Source organism: Anolis sagrei, chromosome 1, assembly GCF_037176765.1.
Source record: "Anolis sagrei isolate rAnoSag1 chromosome 1, rAnoSag1.mat, whole genome shotgun sequence".
In the NCBI taxonomy this organism is placed as follows: domain Eukaryota; kingdom Metazoa; phylum Chordata; class Lepidosauria; order Squamata; family Dactyloidae; genus Anolis; species Anolis sagrei.
In genome coordinates, this window is record NC_090021.1 from 77,284,083 (window position 1) to 77,301,185 (window position 17,103).

Here is a 17,103-nt window from a genome sequence, read left to right on the forward strand (position 1 = left end):
CATGATGTGGCCAAAGTACTTCAACTTTGTCTCTAGTATCCTTCCCTCCAGTGAGCAGCCGGGCTTTATTTCCTGGAGGATGGACTGGTTGGATATTCTCGCAGTCCAAGGCACTCTCAGAACTTTCCTCCAACACCACAGCTCAAAAGCATCGATCTTCCTTCGCTCAGCCTTCCCTAAGGTCCAGCTCTCACATCCGTAGGTTACTACAGGGAATACCATGGCTTTGACTAGGCGGATCTTTGTTGCCAGTCTGATGTCTCTACTCTTCACTATTTTATCGAGACTGGACATTGCTCTCCTCCCAAGAAGTAAGTGTTTTCTGATTTCCTGGCCACAGTCTGCATCTGCAGTAATCTTTGCGCCTAGAAATACAAAGTCTGTCACGGCCTCCACATTTTCTCCCTCTATTTTCCAGTTGTCAATCATTCTTGTTGCCATAATCTTGGTTTTTTGATGTTTAGCTGCAACCCAGCTTTTGCGCTTTCTTCTTTCACCTTGATTAGAAGACTCCTCAGCTCCTCCTCGCTTTCGGCCATCAGAGTGGTGTCATCTGCATATCTGAGGTTGTTAATGTTTCTTCCAGCAATTTTCACCCCAGCTTTGCATTCATCAAGCCCTGCACATCGCATGATGTGTTCTGCATACAAGTTAAAAAGGTTGGGTGAGAGTATGCAGCCTTGCCTTACGCCTTTCCCAATCTTGAACCAGTCTGTTGTTCCGTGGTCAGTTCTTACTGTTGCTACTTGGTCCTTGTACAGATTCCTCGGGAGAGAGACAAGGTGGCTTGAAATGCCCATGCCACCAAGAACTTGCCACAATTTATTATGATCCACACAGTCAAAGGCTTTAGAATAGTCAATGAAGCAGAAATAGATGTTTTTCTGAAACTCGCTGCCTTTCTCCATTATCCAGCGGATATTGGCAATCTGGTCTCTCATTCCTCTGCCTTTTCTAAACCCAGCTTGAACATCTGGCAACTCGCTCCATGTATTGCTGGAGTCTTCCTTGCAGGATCTTGAGCATTACCTTACTGGCATGAGAAATAAGGGCCACTGTACGGAAGTTGGAGCAGTCTTTCGCATTTCCCTTTTTTGGTATGGGGATATAAGTTGATTTTTTCCAGTCTGATGGCCATTCTTGTGTTTTCCATATTTGCTGGCATATGGCATGCATCACCTTGACAGCATCATCTTTTAAGATTTTAAACAGTTCAGCTGGGATCCCATCGTCTCCTGCTGCCTTGTTGTTAGCAATGCTTCTTAAGGCCCATTCAATCTCACTCCTCAGGATGTCTGGTTCTAATTAGGGCTGGGCAATTCGTTTCGTTAATTCGTAATTCGTTAAAAAATTCGTTAATTTTTGAATTACGAAACGATTACAAAACTTATTTTTAAACCTGGAAGTGTTTTTAAATATCGAAACGGCAGGCGCCAAAAATTTTTGTATTTCCGTCCATTTCGGAAATACGTAAGATGGCCACCTGGCTTGCTGGGAGCTCTCCTCTCTCGGCGCCGGCTGAGCAAGCGAGAGGGCGAGCGAGAGGGCGAGCGGCGAGCGAGAGGGCGAGGGCGAGCGGCGAGCAAGAGGGCGAGGGCGAGCGGCGAGCAAGAGGGTGAGCGAGAGGGCGAGCGGCGAGCGAGAGGGCGAGCGAGAGGGCGAGCGGCGAGCGAGAGGGCGAGCGGCGAGCGAGAGGGCGAGCGGCGAGCGAGAGGGCAAGGGCGAGCGGCGAGCGAGAGGGCGAGCGGCGAGCGAGAGGGCGAGCAAGAGGGCGAGTGGCGAGCGAGAGGGCGAGCGGCGAGCGAGAGGGTGAGCGAAAGGGCGAGCGGTGAGCGAGAGGGCGAGCGGCGAGCAAGCGGCGAGTGAGAGGGCCCGCCAGAGTGAGTGCCTGCCTTCCCTCAATAATAATTTCTCCTCCCTATTCTACAAAATTAATAATTAAATTTAAAAATATTTAAAAAATATTGAAAAAAAAGGGCGCCATCTTTACAAAATGTTTTGTAAATATTTACGAAATTTCGTAAATACCGAACTTTTTTTTTGGAAAATTTTGTAATTATTTTAAATATCGAAACAAAAAAACACCCCAATTACAAATCGATTTTAGAAACAAATTTTTGCGTTGTTACCCAGGCCTAGTTCTAATTCATTCACCACACCATCAAAACTATCCTCTATATTATTATCCTTCCTATACAGATCTTCTGTATAGTCTCGCCACCTTCTCTTGATCTCTTCAGCTTCTGTTAGGTCCCTGCCATCTTTGTTTCTTATCATACCCATTTTTGCCTGAAATTTACCTCCAATGTTTCTAATTTTCTGGAAGAGGTCTCTTGTCCTTCCTATTCTGTTGTCTTCTTCCACTTCCATGCATTGTTTATTTAAAAATAGTTCCTTATCTCTTCTGGCTAACCTCTGGAATTGCGCATTTAAATGGGCATATCTCCCCTTATCCCTGTTTCCTTTTGCTTTCCTCCTTTCTTGGGCTACTTCCAGTGTCTCAGCAGACAACCATTTTGCCTTCTTGGTTTTCTTTTTCTTTGGAACGTACTCCTGAACAATGTCTCGGACTTCTGTCCATAGTTCTTCTGGGACTCTGTTTACTAAATCTTCAAATTTAAGTCCTTCAAATCTGTTCTTCACTTCCACTGTATATTCGCTAGGAATGTTAGTGAGATCATATCTAACTGGTCTGTGTATTTTCCCTGATCTCTTTAGTTGTATTCTAAATTGAGCAATAAGAAGTTCGTGATCTGAGTTATAGTCAGCCCCAGGTCTTGTTTTCACCGACTGGAGGGATGTCCGCCACCTTTGGCTGCAAAGGATGTAGTCAATCTGATTTCGGTGCTGACCATCTGGTGAAGTCCATGTATAAAGCCGTCTTTTAGGTTGTTGGAAGAGAATGTTTGTTATACATAGCGAGTTTTCCTGGCAAAATTCTATCAGCCTGCGTCCCTCTTCATTTTGTTCTCCCAGACCATGCTTGCCTGTGATCCCAGTTGTCATTTGATCGATATCATCATCACATCTGGGGCTAGTTGAACTTATCCTCTGCTCCTCCCCAGTAGCATTTTGGCCATCTTCCGACCTGGGAGTCCCATCTTCCAATGGCATACCGACATATCTCTGGTTGTACTAGTCCATTTAGTTTTCTTGGAAAGGATACCGGGGTGGTTTGCCATTGTCTTCCCCAGGGATCACGTTTGGTCTGACCTCTCTGCCACGACCATCCCATCTTGGGTGGCCCTTCACGGTTTCGCTCATGACATCATTGAGGTGCTCAAGCTCCAGCGCCACAACAAGGTGGTGATCCTTTGCTGGAGGTTGAAAAACTAGGATGACCAATTATCATCACATAAAAGACCAACAAAAAAAATAGAGTGGATTTGCATAATATTTGCATGCGTTGATTCATACGCAGACATAAACATTTCAAATTAATTATTAGAATAAAATCTCACATCAACTATAAGATCTGTGGCATGCGCAGTTGATTATTGGTGGACAAGTCCAGGATTTATGTTTTTCCTTCCTATTGTTCTTTTACCTTTATGATGGATTTTGACCTGAACAGCAATTCAAGCAGTAAATATGCAGTCAGATGGCTGTCCTCTATTTTGCCTTCAAATACAGGGTATCTATTGTTTTTAGTTTTCAGATACTTTAAGGTGAACAATATTTTCTTGGCAAGGTTTGTTCTGAAGAAATTTGTCTTTGATTTGCTCGGGGAATTAGAGATTATTAATTTGGTCAAAGCCACCCAGTGGGTTTCCATGGCTGATGGGGGATCTAGAAGCATTGTCCATATACTCAAACCATCACACCACATTGGCTCTAATAAAATATGATAACAAAATTAATACATCAAAAAGTGAAACATCCCCAGATTGGTCCCGTGTTTGGATAGACTGAAGCAGTTGCCTTGAGCAGCAGAATTTGTAACAAATTAATAGTTATTTATTTTGTCAATCTTGGGCAAAATATAATTACTTAACTAGAGTATACCCATTTAATAACCTATACTTATTAGATTCAGTGACCCTACTCAAACAGTTGAATTAGCTCATTGTGTTATTTCTGTTAGAAATTGAGATATTGCCTTGAATATGGTCTTATTACAATGGAAAAAAACATATTTTGTTATGAGCAAAAGATTGAACAAATATTTCACCATGTCTTGACTAAAATCTTGTACTGTAGGGTTTCCAAGGGATCAATAAAGCATCTTTGGGCAGAACAAGTCAACAGTCTGCCAATTGTCTATGTATTCTGTAGGCTGCAAACAAGGGTTTCAAAACATTATCCATGATACAGTTTATTCATTAAAGAGTGTGCTTCACTCACCCCACTTCATTGCTATTGTTATTATCTTCATAAACTGCCTAAGTCTTGGCTTAACAATTCTCATATGGCACTTATATTTTATTTTCCGTGATCATTTTATGAATTTTACATTTAATACTGCTGTTATATACCAGAACCTTGTGTATGTTACTGACACAGTTCATTTCATTCTTTCCCGTCCCACAGTACTAGTATCTAGCATGTATAATGCAGATTTCTCATACATGAATTCAGAAAGGCAAAATGTTTCTAATTTGTTTTTTCATAAGTAATTTTTATTTGAAAGAAAAGTAAACATAATAAGAAGCAAGATATTATATAATGCTAAAACCACGGAGCTACATTCTAGCAACTACAACAACCCACAAAATGACATCAAAACACACAAACAAAATACACACATATACATACTAACTGCACAAACAAGGAAACAGTTCCATAAACGTCACAATTATTATCTGATGGTTTTTATCCCTTATTATTCTACTCCCTTTAAATGATATCATATAACCACACTTCTTCTTTTGGTAGCACCCTTTCAATTCATAAATCCTACAGTTGACATTTGCCTCCATCGTTGTTGTGAAAAGGTAATAAAGATGTCTTCTTAATCAACACAGTAAGTTTGTTCATCACAGTTCGTTCACAGATTATCATCAACTATTCACCTTGCATTGGGATAACTGGTTCCTTCCATCTCTGAATATAAATGATTCTTGCTGCTGTTATCATATATTTTAATAATCACACATATTTTAACAATAGTGGATGAATGGAACTATGCACCTTATATGTTTTTAATTGGTATACTATTTTATTTGTTTTATTGATCAACTGTTAATCATTTTAACTGTGGGATATGTTTTTACTGTTGATTGTTGGTTTTACCTGCACTTGCTGGAGTTGTAAGCCACCTTGAGTCCCCCCAGGTGAGAAAGGCAGGATAAAAATGAAGTAAATTAATAAATAAACAAATTTCCAAATTTTCTTTCTAAATGATCATCCAGGATTCCCAATGGATAAATCTCTGGTCTCAATGTGAATTTGATGTTAACAATTTCTTCCAGCATCATATGTGTTCAAGTTCAATATTTCTAGGCCTTTCTGCAAGACCATTACATATGATAAAATGTCCCAACATTGTGCTCACATTTCCACCATTTACTAGATCTGGTTCTAGAAGAATGTTTCTATAATTTGATCAGAGTTTGGACAAGTTGTTGGATGGATCACAATTCCCCGACCCCCCCCCCCCCCCCCAAGCACAGTGGCTGGGAAATTCTTAGAGTGGCAGTACAAAAAGAGGGGTTTTTTTGTCAAGTTTTAGATCTGATAGATGGAATTTTAATCCCCTGTTGAAACCCTCTAAGACATAGCCCATTATTATACCACAGTTCTATGATTAATGGTATGGCTGATTTGATATAGAATCATAGAATCATAGAATCAAAGAGTTGGAAGAGACCTCATGGGCCATCCAGTCCAACCCCCTGCCAAGAAGCAGGAATACTGCATTCAAATCACCCCTGACAAATGGCCATCCAGCCTCTGCTTAAAAGCTTCCAAAGAAGGAGCCTCCACCACACTCCGGGGCAGAGAGTTCCACTGCTGAACGGCTCTCACAGTCAGGAAGTTCTTCCTAATGTTCAGATGGAATCTCCTCTCTTGTAGTTTGAAGCCATTGTTCCGCGTCCTAGTCTCCAAGGAAGCAGAAAACAAGCTTGCTCCCTCCTCCCTGTGGCTTCCTCTCACATATTTATACATGGCTATCATATCTCCTCTCAGCCTTCTCTTCTTCAGGCTAAACATGCCCAGTTCCCTAAGCCGCTCCTCATAGGGCTTGTTCTCCAGACCCTTGATCATATGGTTTTAAACAATTGATTTTAAAGTGGAGATGACTGGTTTTAGTGTTTATGTATATTTATAGTTTATTTTATGTTCTGGCATTGAATGTTTGCTGTGCATATGTTGTGCTCTGTCCTGAGTCCTTTTCGGAGTGAGATGGGCAGAATATAAATGCTTTAAATAAATAAATAAATTCACCAAACTTGCAACTGAGAGTACATACCACACTTTTTGGATTGGACTGACAGTAAGGAGCATAACCCAGAAAACAGGGAAGTGGTATTTTATTGTTAACATCCCAGCTCCTTGTAGTGTAGCATTTTAATAAATATGGGAATATTAAATGAATTGCAAATATTTGTAAATTATTTTCTTTTCATTTATTATAGAATGCTCAGTACATTTATGAGATGACTTCCTTGCTGAGAAAGTCATCATACTGTTATAGCGCCTATCAATTTTTACAGCTCAAATTTGGTTATCATTAAGAAAAGCAAACGTTAAAAATAAAACACGAAATCCAGTTGTTATAATTAATGGGAGCAGTAGCAAAGCGCATAGAATTAATGAGAAAGATTACCTTTTTTAGGGCTCATATAAACTACTAGATTGAAGGGATGTGCAAAATGAATAATGCATTTGCATAAATATCTACCAAATGATTATGCATTTGCTGATTTATGTAAGACACTCAGATGCCATGGTGATGAGCAAAGTATAAATAAAATAGAAAGGTGATTGGTAGATAGTTGTCTCAATGAATATCAATTGGAAGTCAACTCTTAAGTAGAATGTCAATTGAAAAGGATAATGCTGCAGGATATCTAGCTTCAATTAAACAATGAGAGTCTTCTCAGCTTCTTGAACTGTCTAGTGGTTGTCTTGACAATCTATGGAGTAGGATCATGTATTATATGGAGAATGTAATTCCTGTTTGTTCTATAGTTGCATAGTCCTGTGAGAACACTCTCAGATACAACGTGCATGCTTTGCTGCTGGACTACAAGATCACAAGATGGTTCACCAGACTTCCTCTTCAGTTGGATGTCATCTACCTTTTTTACCAGGTGCAATAAATTTTGATTTTCTATGTTGAAAATACATGACTCCATTCTGTTTGAAGCTTTGTTGATAGAAAGTCAGAAATGATTAACCTCTCTTTACATTAGCAAGGTTGGAGATGAGTTTAAATACTGAATAAGGTATAAAACAATAATTAGAGACAGCTGGGTAGCTTACCTTAATGATTGGTGATGACAAGGGGCCCTTCCAGGCAGGCCCTATATCCCAGGATCTGATCCCAGGTTTTCTGCATTAAACTGTGTTATGTGAGTCCCCACTACCAGATAATGTGGGATAAACAGAAAACCTGGGATCGGATCCTGGGATATAGGGCCTGTCCGGAAGGGCCCAAAGCCTCAGAGAATCAAGTGTTAGGTTCTGGCTAGGCAGAAGTTTTCACAGCAAAATGCATGTATTCTGACTGCATTCATGGGGGGGGGGACTCTGGGGGTGTCCACATGGGCCAAATAATGTGGATACATCTCTCAGCTGTAGCTGGATTTGCAGCAAAGGTACTACATCCACCGATTAATGCAGCTCAAGGAGAATCGGGGTTTACTTTAATCCATTGTCCACATGTCCAACAGACTCACCAATGCTTTGCTGGCCATAAGAGCTCTCTGCCAGAGGTTTGCTGGCAATGTTGCTTCTGGTGATGTCATACCACACTGTCCAGCCATGTGACCAGGAAATGTGACATCACCAGCATGTCTCTGGCAGGGATCTGTCTGTGGCTGATGATGCAATAATGGCAGTTCCAATGTGCCCTTGGCTTAGCTAACCATGTGGAAACCCAAATGGCTGTAAGGAATGGTTGTAATAGCTGAGTATGTTCAAACTGAAGAAAAGATTGAGAGAAGATATTGATCTTCAACCATCTGGCCATATTCCTGTTTTGTTGCTGTTCCCACCACAGCATCCTATCAGTGCTCATTTATTTCTGAAATATACTGAGTTTTTTCCCTGTTCTGTACTGTCTTTTCTCTTCTTTTTTCTTTAAACTGTGGTTGCTTTCCTCCAAAATATACTGAGGGAAGGAAGGTCTGAGAACAATCTCTGTTGCCACCCGTCATCACTGGGTCCACTGAGATAGATGTGAGAATTAAGCCCTTACTGTATTGAAACTTATTGAGCCTTTTAAAAGAAAAGTGATAATGCACTTCTTCCCCTGAATATTTGTGTCGTCCTAGGAATTCATCAGAAATAGACCAGGACAGAAGACAGGCCAGACAGATCTTACATAGGACCAGGCTATGGCACAGCTAGTTAGTAACCAGCTGCATTAAATCACTACTGATTGAGAGGTCATGAGTTCGAAGCCAGCCCAGGTTGGAGTGAGCTCCCGGCCATTAACAGTCTAGCTTTCTGTTGACCTATGCAGCCTGAAAGACAGTTACATCTGTCAAGTAGGAAATTTAGATACTAGGCTTGGGTAACCACGGAAAAATTTGGTTCTAAACTCGTTTTGTTTTTAGGGGGACCTTGCGTTTCGTTTTTTAAAATAATTCCGAAATTTTCCTTTTAAAAATTTCGAAATATACGAAATTTCGTATAATTACGAATCGATTCGTTAATGGCGGACGCGATTGTGCAATATGCTAAAAAACCTCCAAATGGGACAGAGGAAACTTCTGAAGCTTCCCTCTGTTGTTGACTGTTGGTGTGATAAAAGAAACAACAACTATAAAACTTGCACTAGACATGCGAAAATAATTACGAAATAATTACAAAATAATTACGAAATAATTACAAAATAATTACGAAATAAATTGAAAAAATTGTTTCGAATCTATTTTACTCCTCACACTATTCCTGCATGGCTCAATATTGGATCGTAAGCTAATTTAAATACGAATTAATAACGAATTACGAAATTAACGAACGAAACCGCCCAAGCCTATTAGATACTGTTTTATGCGGGTAGGCAAATTTAACTAATTTATGACACCATAAAATCTTCCAGCAGTGTGAATAAGAATGAGGAAGTACTCCATCAAGGACTCAGTGTCACAAGTGGACAATGAAGCAACAGCTCCCCCTCTGGCCAGAAGCGAGCATACCCTCATGAAGGCAGAAAGCTGGAATGTTTAATTGTCTCTGTGTCTGTCTATATATGTTGTATGCCTAATGGCATTAAATGTTTGCCATGTATATGTGCATTGTAATCCAACCTGAGTCCTCTGTGAGGTGAGAAAGGTGAAATATAAATACTATAAATAAATAAATAAATAAATAAATAAATGCTTTCATATATTCCAATAAATTCCATTATAACTCCCATTAAATCACAAGGGCTTTTTTGGCCTATCAGAATGAACCCTGGCTTCATTATTTTTTTTAAAAAAATATACAAGTGTGCAATCTTATTTACAGATGGATGACTCATTACCCAAGAAATTTTAAGTATTATGTAGGTCTTCTGAGGTTTTTTTTTTCCTGAACAGAAATTAAAAGATAAATAGCTGTTTCATTTCCCCCATACAAATAATACCTGCATGAGGTCAATCTTCACAACTGTTTTATCTAGACCCTTTATCCATTTCTTATAAAAACAAAAACTCTTGCCACAATTTTGCACTTTTTTATCCTTACATTGTGATCTCGTAACCATTTCTGTGATTTTGTTGTTTGTTTTAATGCATATCCTGCTGTATCACACATTCCGTTGCGCATCATTGTTCTGTTTTGGTAGCTGAACAAAGCCACTTGTCTTAAGAGAGCTTACTATTTTAACAGTCCCAGCTATGTCAACATTTAAAGCCACTAATAAATGAAAGTGAGAATTATCTTTATAAGTTTCATGCAACCATGACATTCATTAGTTTGTTTTGTTCCACTGGAATGCTGTAATTAGAAAAATACTAGTGTATTGAGACATAGTTTTGCTAATGCATTTTCTAAAATTAAACTGAGATGGCATATTTCTCCTAGGATAGATTGAAAGACTAAGAAGATTTTCCATAGGACACCAAGTTGTTCACCATCTGTTCATGCGATAGATGCCAGCATTCTTAATTTATGAATGCTGATCTCTAGTAATTAAGGCAAAACTGCAAATCTAAAACTTTAGCTTGTGGTTCTCAAATTCACATCAAAGTATGCCAAATAAGTATGCCATGTGACCATAGCTTTTTAAAGTTTTTGCTACAATCCTAAACAGCAAAAAGGCAAAAACAAAACATAAAGGATTTTTCCAATAGCATCTACAGGTTTGATTTTAAATTCTCTAATGTTTCTCTGCTTTTTCTCATGGACAATTAAATAAGAAAAGGTTTTTTTTTTCATAATGGATATACCTACCGTTTTGGCTGCAAAACATATAGCTGCAAAACATGTAGCTCACAAAAGACACATGAAAACCTCTCATCTTTGTACAGTGGTCGGTCAAGTTCTTAATGCCCATTCCTAGCCCCGAAATATTTGAGTATGCATGCAGTAATATCTATGGGTCTTTTCACACTCCTGACCACAGTGTTACTTTCCCTTTTTTTTACATTCATAACAATAGCCTCTGTAATCCATGGGTTTACAGTTTGGTGAGGCATTAAAGGCCTCTAGTTAAGACCCATCCCTAAATGGGAAATTCCACGGAACTGTGGCAGTTAAAGTGGAATCACACAGTTGTACAATTTGAAACGGCTTCTGGTTGACATTTATGGAAACTGTGTTGGTACAAGTTCATAGCTTTAGGCTGTTGTGCTAAAGTTGACAGATACCTAGTGATGCAGAGTTGGTTTACCCTCTAGATTAAGGGTGGTGCTGTTGAATGCCAGGTCTGTCAATGGGAAGACAACAATGAGCAGGCAGACCTGGCGTGCATAATGGAGACCTGGTTGGATGAAGTTGGAGGGTTAATCTCACCCAGCTTTGTTCTCCAGGCTACACCATGCAGCACTAGCCAAGATCTGGGGGTTGGGGAGGCAGGGTAGCAATAGTCTATAAAGATTCCATCTCCTTGACCAGGTGCCCCATCCTGCAGTTAACCTTATTTGAATGTATCCACCTGAGGATAGGAGACTGGGACAGAATAGGGATTCTGTTAGTGTACCGACCACCCCGCTGCACTACAGTCTCCCTGCCTGAGCTAGCAGGGGTGGTGTGGGTATTGGAGTCCTACCGGCTCATAGTGCTGGAAGACTTCAATGTCCATGCAGAGACTACCCTTTCAGTAGCAGCTCAGGACTTCATGGCCTCCATGGCAACCAAGGGGCTGTCCCAATTAGTATCTGGCCCTACCCACTGTGCTGGACACACATTAGATTTGGTTTTCTGCCAGAGATGAGAGGAAGGTGTCAGTGTGGAGGAGCTGTCTATCGCTCCGTTGCCATGAACCAACCATCACCTGATCAGGTTTAGACTTACTGCCCCCCTAACCTCTGCAGGGGTGCTGGACCTATTAAGATGGTCTGCCCCAGGAGACTTATGCATCTGGATGGATTCCTGATGGCTCTTGGGGAATTTCCTGCCACCTCGGTTGGTGATCCTGTTGATGCTCTGGTCTCTCTGGATTGGGGAGATGACTAGGGCAATAGACTCGATTGGCTACTACTTCCCAATGGATGTCAAGTGATGCATTACCGGAGAAACAGTATAATTTCTCCAGAGGCGTAGTGCTGAGATCTGGGGGGTGGGGAGGCAGGGTAGCAGTAGTCTATAAAATAAAACTTTTGTTACTGCCTTCAAATCTGGGTACTTGTTGTGACAGATAGCTGATTTAGTAACAATGGGACTTGAGCATCCATGGATTTTGATATCCATGGGGAAAAGGGAATGGTGGTTCTGGAACCAAACCTCAGTGGATAGCAAGACCCTTTTGTATATGTAAATAAAGTATTTCCTGAATGGCACATGTGAGGAAGCCCTACAATGAGCTTTGTATCAGATCATAAAACCTTTCTTTTTATCATTGATTGAACCCAGAGTTTGGACAGTTTGCTTTTGAAAACTACACATATCCCAGCCAGCATGTGTCTCTGCAAGAAGATTCTGTAAACAATGGCAGAAAACCATTCCCAAGCTATGCTTGCACCACATGCTAATTTGCCTGTGTGACTTTTCTCAAGGATCAGCATAATAAGGCGAAAGCACTGCTGGCAGATAACTGCAAGTATCAGACACAATTAGCTAATAATAGAAATGGAATGACCAAATAGTTGTGAAAAGTCAAATATATCAAAGCAACCATGGATTAGCTAAAGGTTGTTCTTTAAACATATGGGCACATTTCCCTAGTACATGGGTACAAAGAATCTGCCTGTATTTCAATTAGCCTCCTGCTAATTCATCTGCAATGTTCCTAATTTATTCATTTGCAGTGATTAAACCTTCAGCAGGTACCATCACAAATTCAACATTCTCAGCCTCTGGTATGACATCTGTAATACTTGGAGCGCTCTCATTTGCTTAGAGTATCACATTCATTGTGGAGTGCCAAGCACTGAAGTTTTAATGTGGATGCTAAGTATGTGCTTCATGTTAGCACAGCACCTAAGAACTCAGTTAGACAGGTGGTGAAAGGTATTTAGCATGCATCTCACTGGAAATGTCAGAAAGCAAGGACAATAAAATGCTAGGAGCATGTTTCTTTCTACCACCCGCCCCCTCTACCTCCTGCAAAACACTCCCAGATCTCTGTCAGCTTTCAAATGGCTTAGCTCATCCAAACAGTAGACTTCAACTCAGCGAGTGAAAGGAAGCAGGGAAATATTGGGTCAAAGAAAAAACAATGTTGATATCTTAGCAATGCTGTGTTTGTTAGGCATCTCTGTAGACTATGTCTCAATCAAGTATTTCTCTTTTAAAACAAAACAAACATTAGAAAAAGAATTTGAGAAATGCCAGCTAGATTAAACTGGTTTTAAAGCAACCATCGACATGTTTAGTTTTTCATTAGATAGGTTACTCATTACCTCTTACTATTAGTGCAGTCCAAGAAGGAACTGAAGGGATTGCCCAATACTAACATAATACCATTGCTATTAGAAAAAAATCTGGGAAGAAACAATCAAAAGCAGCCATGAATAACAAAAACAAAACGGTGTCCTGATCAAAGAATGTACGCTCTATTTTGAGCAGACCTCTCCCAAATATTGTGTCTAGTAATATCAGTGGTTCCCAACCTTTTTTGGCCCATGGACCACTTGACCAGGGACCACAGACCACTCTCCAACATTAGTACCAAAGCGCATTGGATAGACCATATCAGCTCTAGTTTCTGATACAGAACATATGCAATGGTCAGTGGCAGGCAGCGTGAAAGGAGCAGAAATAAAATAAAATAAGGCTTACTGGTAGTTGGTGGCCCACAGGCAGCTAAGATGAACAAAGATTTGAAAAGCAAGGCTAGCAGTAGTACCCACCCCATGCCTCATTACTATGATATGTATGTATTATAAAATAGAAGTGTTGGTGTGAAAGCATCATTGTATGTGTGCTTGTGAGCACAGTAGCTACTGCTGCTTGGGTGGGGTTTGCACACACACAAGCCAGGAAAAGAGCAAGGAAAAAGAAAATAGATAATCAAACAGTTTAAACATAGAGACAAAAGACACAGAGCTACAAACATGAATAAAGAGCTTTTTGTTACTTTTTATATTTGGGGCAGTGGAATAGGCAGAGACATAACAACAACACACAGTAAACATTATGGGAAGGTCAGAGTTGGGGAGAAAGTATAGCTAACTAGCTAGCTCGCTAGCTATGGGAATTTGGAAAATACTGGGGTGTGTGTGTGGATAATATCAACAGAGGAAGGTAATAGAGACTGGAAAAAAGAGTCCTCAAAAAGCTACTATAAGTTTAAGTTTTAAGAAACACACAAAAACAGAACAGAGATCCAAGCAAAGAACACGTCTTATCTATCTCTCCTGCAAACACCACACCATGCCATGTAGTGGAGATGCTGAGGAGTGTATATATAGACCAGCTTTGCAGAAAGCCACGTTAGTTGGTTTTCTTCTTCTGATTGGCTGACAAGGAAAAAAACAGGCTGCAGCTGCCCTTATCAATTACGTCAGCCCTTTCTCCTCCCACCCTTTCCTCCTCCAACCTCAATTACAAGTGATGGGGCAATGGAGTATAAAAAAAGAGCTCTGAATCTTTTTTCAGAATCTCTCTGAAAGTTTTCGATTATCTATATTGATTCATAAATGCTTTGCGGGGTCTTTCCTCTTTGTAATTTGGAGATTTGTATTTACAGATCTTCCTGATTTCTGAATTATGAAGCGGAGCTCCAAAGCTTTACACACCCCTAATATAGGATAGGGAAAGGTTAACAACTCTGTGGTGTTTGTTATGCTGTCTTTGCCTCTGTTGAGAAGATTTCACCTCACTTTCTGTCCCTGTGAAAATTGGATTTTGAACAATTTGGCTTATTATGGAAACAAGGACTCAAGGACTGGTGATAAAGCTCCAGTGGAGACACCTTTTTCCCCATGATAACTCTTTCAGGAGTAAATTTCTCTTCCTGGGGTTAAGTTCTTCTCACTTCCTGTTGTCTCACCCTCATTCTTAACTATGAGTCATTTGTGAGTCAGATGTGTGTAATTCGGGGCCTGCCTGTACATACCCTATGTTGTTGTTTAGAGAAACCTTCTCCCTTCTTCTATGAGCTATCACCGAGGCCTCTTCTGCACTGCCATAAAATCCATATTATCTGCTTTAAACTGGATTATATGAATCTCCAAAGCCATATAATCCTGTTCAAAACGGAATATCTGGATTATATAGCAGTGTAGAATGGGCCTGACTCCCTCTTTTCGCTTCTGGAACCTATAGCAATTTCTTTCATTGGAAGGAGGCAGAAAAGGCAGGTTAACTTTTTTTTTAAATCCAACTAAATTTCCAATGCATTTCCTCTGCCATTCATCCTTTCTTGTTGTGGGGCTCTGCTCCTTGCTACACCATATCCCAAATACAGGCAAGACAAGGTGGACACCCATATCACCTGTCCTCCTAAGTCTCTTATCGCTTGGACTAAGTCAGAAGTCACCCCCTTTTCCCTGGTTGTGCTGGCTGGATATCAGCACAAGATCATAGAATCATAGACTCATTGGGTTTGAAGAGACCTTGCTGGCCATCCAGTCCAACCTTCTGCCAAGAAGCCAAAATGTCCAAGGCCCCTTCTACACTGCCATATTGTCATGTTGCTAGGCTCTACCTTGTTTAGGTAAAGATGAATCAAAACTCCCAGTTTTAACAAACAGTTTAATTAAAACAGCACTTACTTGCTGGTTGTTTTTATAGTCCAAAATATAAAACACAAAGATAACACGCAGCTACAGAATAAACAAAACTGACAGCAAAAATAACGTCGTAGTCAAAAGGGTCCAATCCAATGGTCAAATGCTGAGAGTTCAATAACAGAGTCCAGGAATCAAGAGTATATCGTAGTCAAAAGCCAGTCCAAAGGTTCCAGGTTCCAGGATTCCAAGATTACAGGAAACAGGTAAGGACACCGAAAATCCAACAGACCTGGGGGAAAAACCAACAACATTCACCACCAAAATGCAACAGATATTTTTCTCCCAAAGATAAGTCTCAAAGTTAGCTCCTTAAATCCAGTAACACCCAGCTGCAACCCATCTCCTGCACACCTCCACCCTTAATTGCTTTTACCTGTAAGCTGTTACTAACAAATTACTCAGCCCTTTAGAACCAAGTCTTACATTAACCCTTCCATCACCAACTGCCAGGTCTACCACCACCAACCACCATCAACTATGGAACATATGACACACATAAAATCCTCATTGTCTGATTTGAGCTGAATTATATGGTAGTGTAGACTAAGATAATCCAGTACAAATCAGATAATGTGGATTTTCTGCTTTGATAACCTGGATTATCTGGCAGTGTAGAAGGGGCCTGAATCAAGTGTAGATAAGCCCTATGTCTCCTTTCTTTCCTGAATCTTTAGAGTTAGTACACACAGTTCACAAGGCTGTCCAAGCTAGCCTCAACTGCCACCAGAACTATGCTGCATAAACAGCATTCTTCAAGTATACCATTTTTTAAATAAAGCCACCTGTGGTCTGCACATAGAGTAAATGGTGAAACATTTGCAATTTGGGAGTATAAAAAAGTTATATAGTGCAAAAATATTTCATTCAACTCCCAACTTTTTTGTGGAGAAAAGAATGCATTCAAAGAAAATACACTTCTTTCTGCTCAAAGAATGTTTTGGGGACAAAACCTTTGAAATTATTATTATTTACATGCAAGACTAAGGGCCTCATTAGATGTTCTCTGCTGCCATTTTTTCAGCAGCGGTGACAGGAGTTTCAACTTCAGCCACAGAACTACCCTGGAAGTAATTCTCCAGGGAGTGAAGGGAGCCATCAGGCTCTGTGGCTGAAGCTGTAAACTCCTGTTGCCACTGCTGAAAATAGGTAAGTGTGAAGAGGTCATAAAGCATTTCTTCACTTAAGCAATGTATCATTAGAAGCTTAAGCTCATATACCATGAAAAGGCTACTATGCAGCAAAGACCTAGCAAAGGATCAAAATTGCAAGTGTTCTGGTCATCACAACTAAGTATCTGTGTTATTAGGAGAGTGGGACCTGACTAAAATTACAATTAAATGTAATATATATTTAATTCAAATCTAATCAGGGAACAGTAAAAAATTATGACAGGGAGAGCAAATGAATTGGGAGTGTCCTTTTAAAAGATTCTGTGAGGAATCTGCCATTGATATACATAATGCAAAGGCTGCAGTTTCTTTTTAAAAAGCAAACCTGCACTTTTCCCAGTAGATTTGTTCTTGATGCACGATTTGCTAAATGACATACCATACCAGGGCAAAATATTGTATAATGGAACTAACAGCACAAGAAAAATGATAATTAAAAT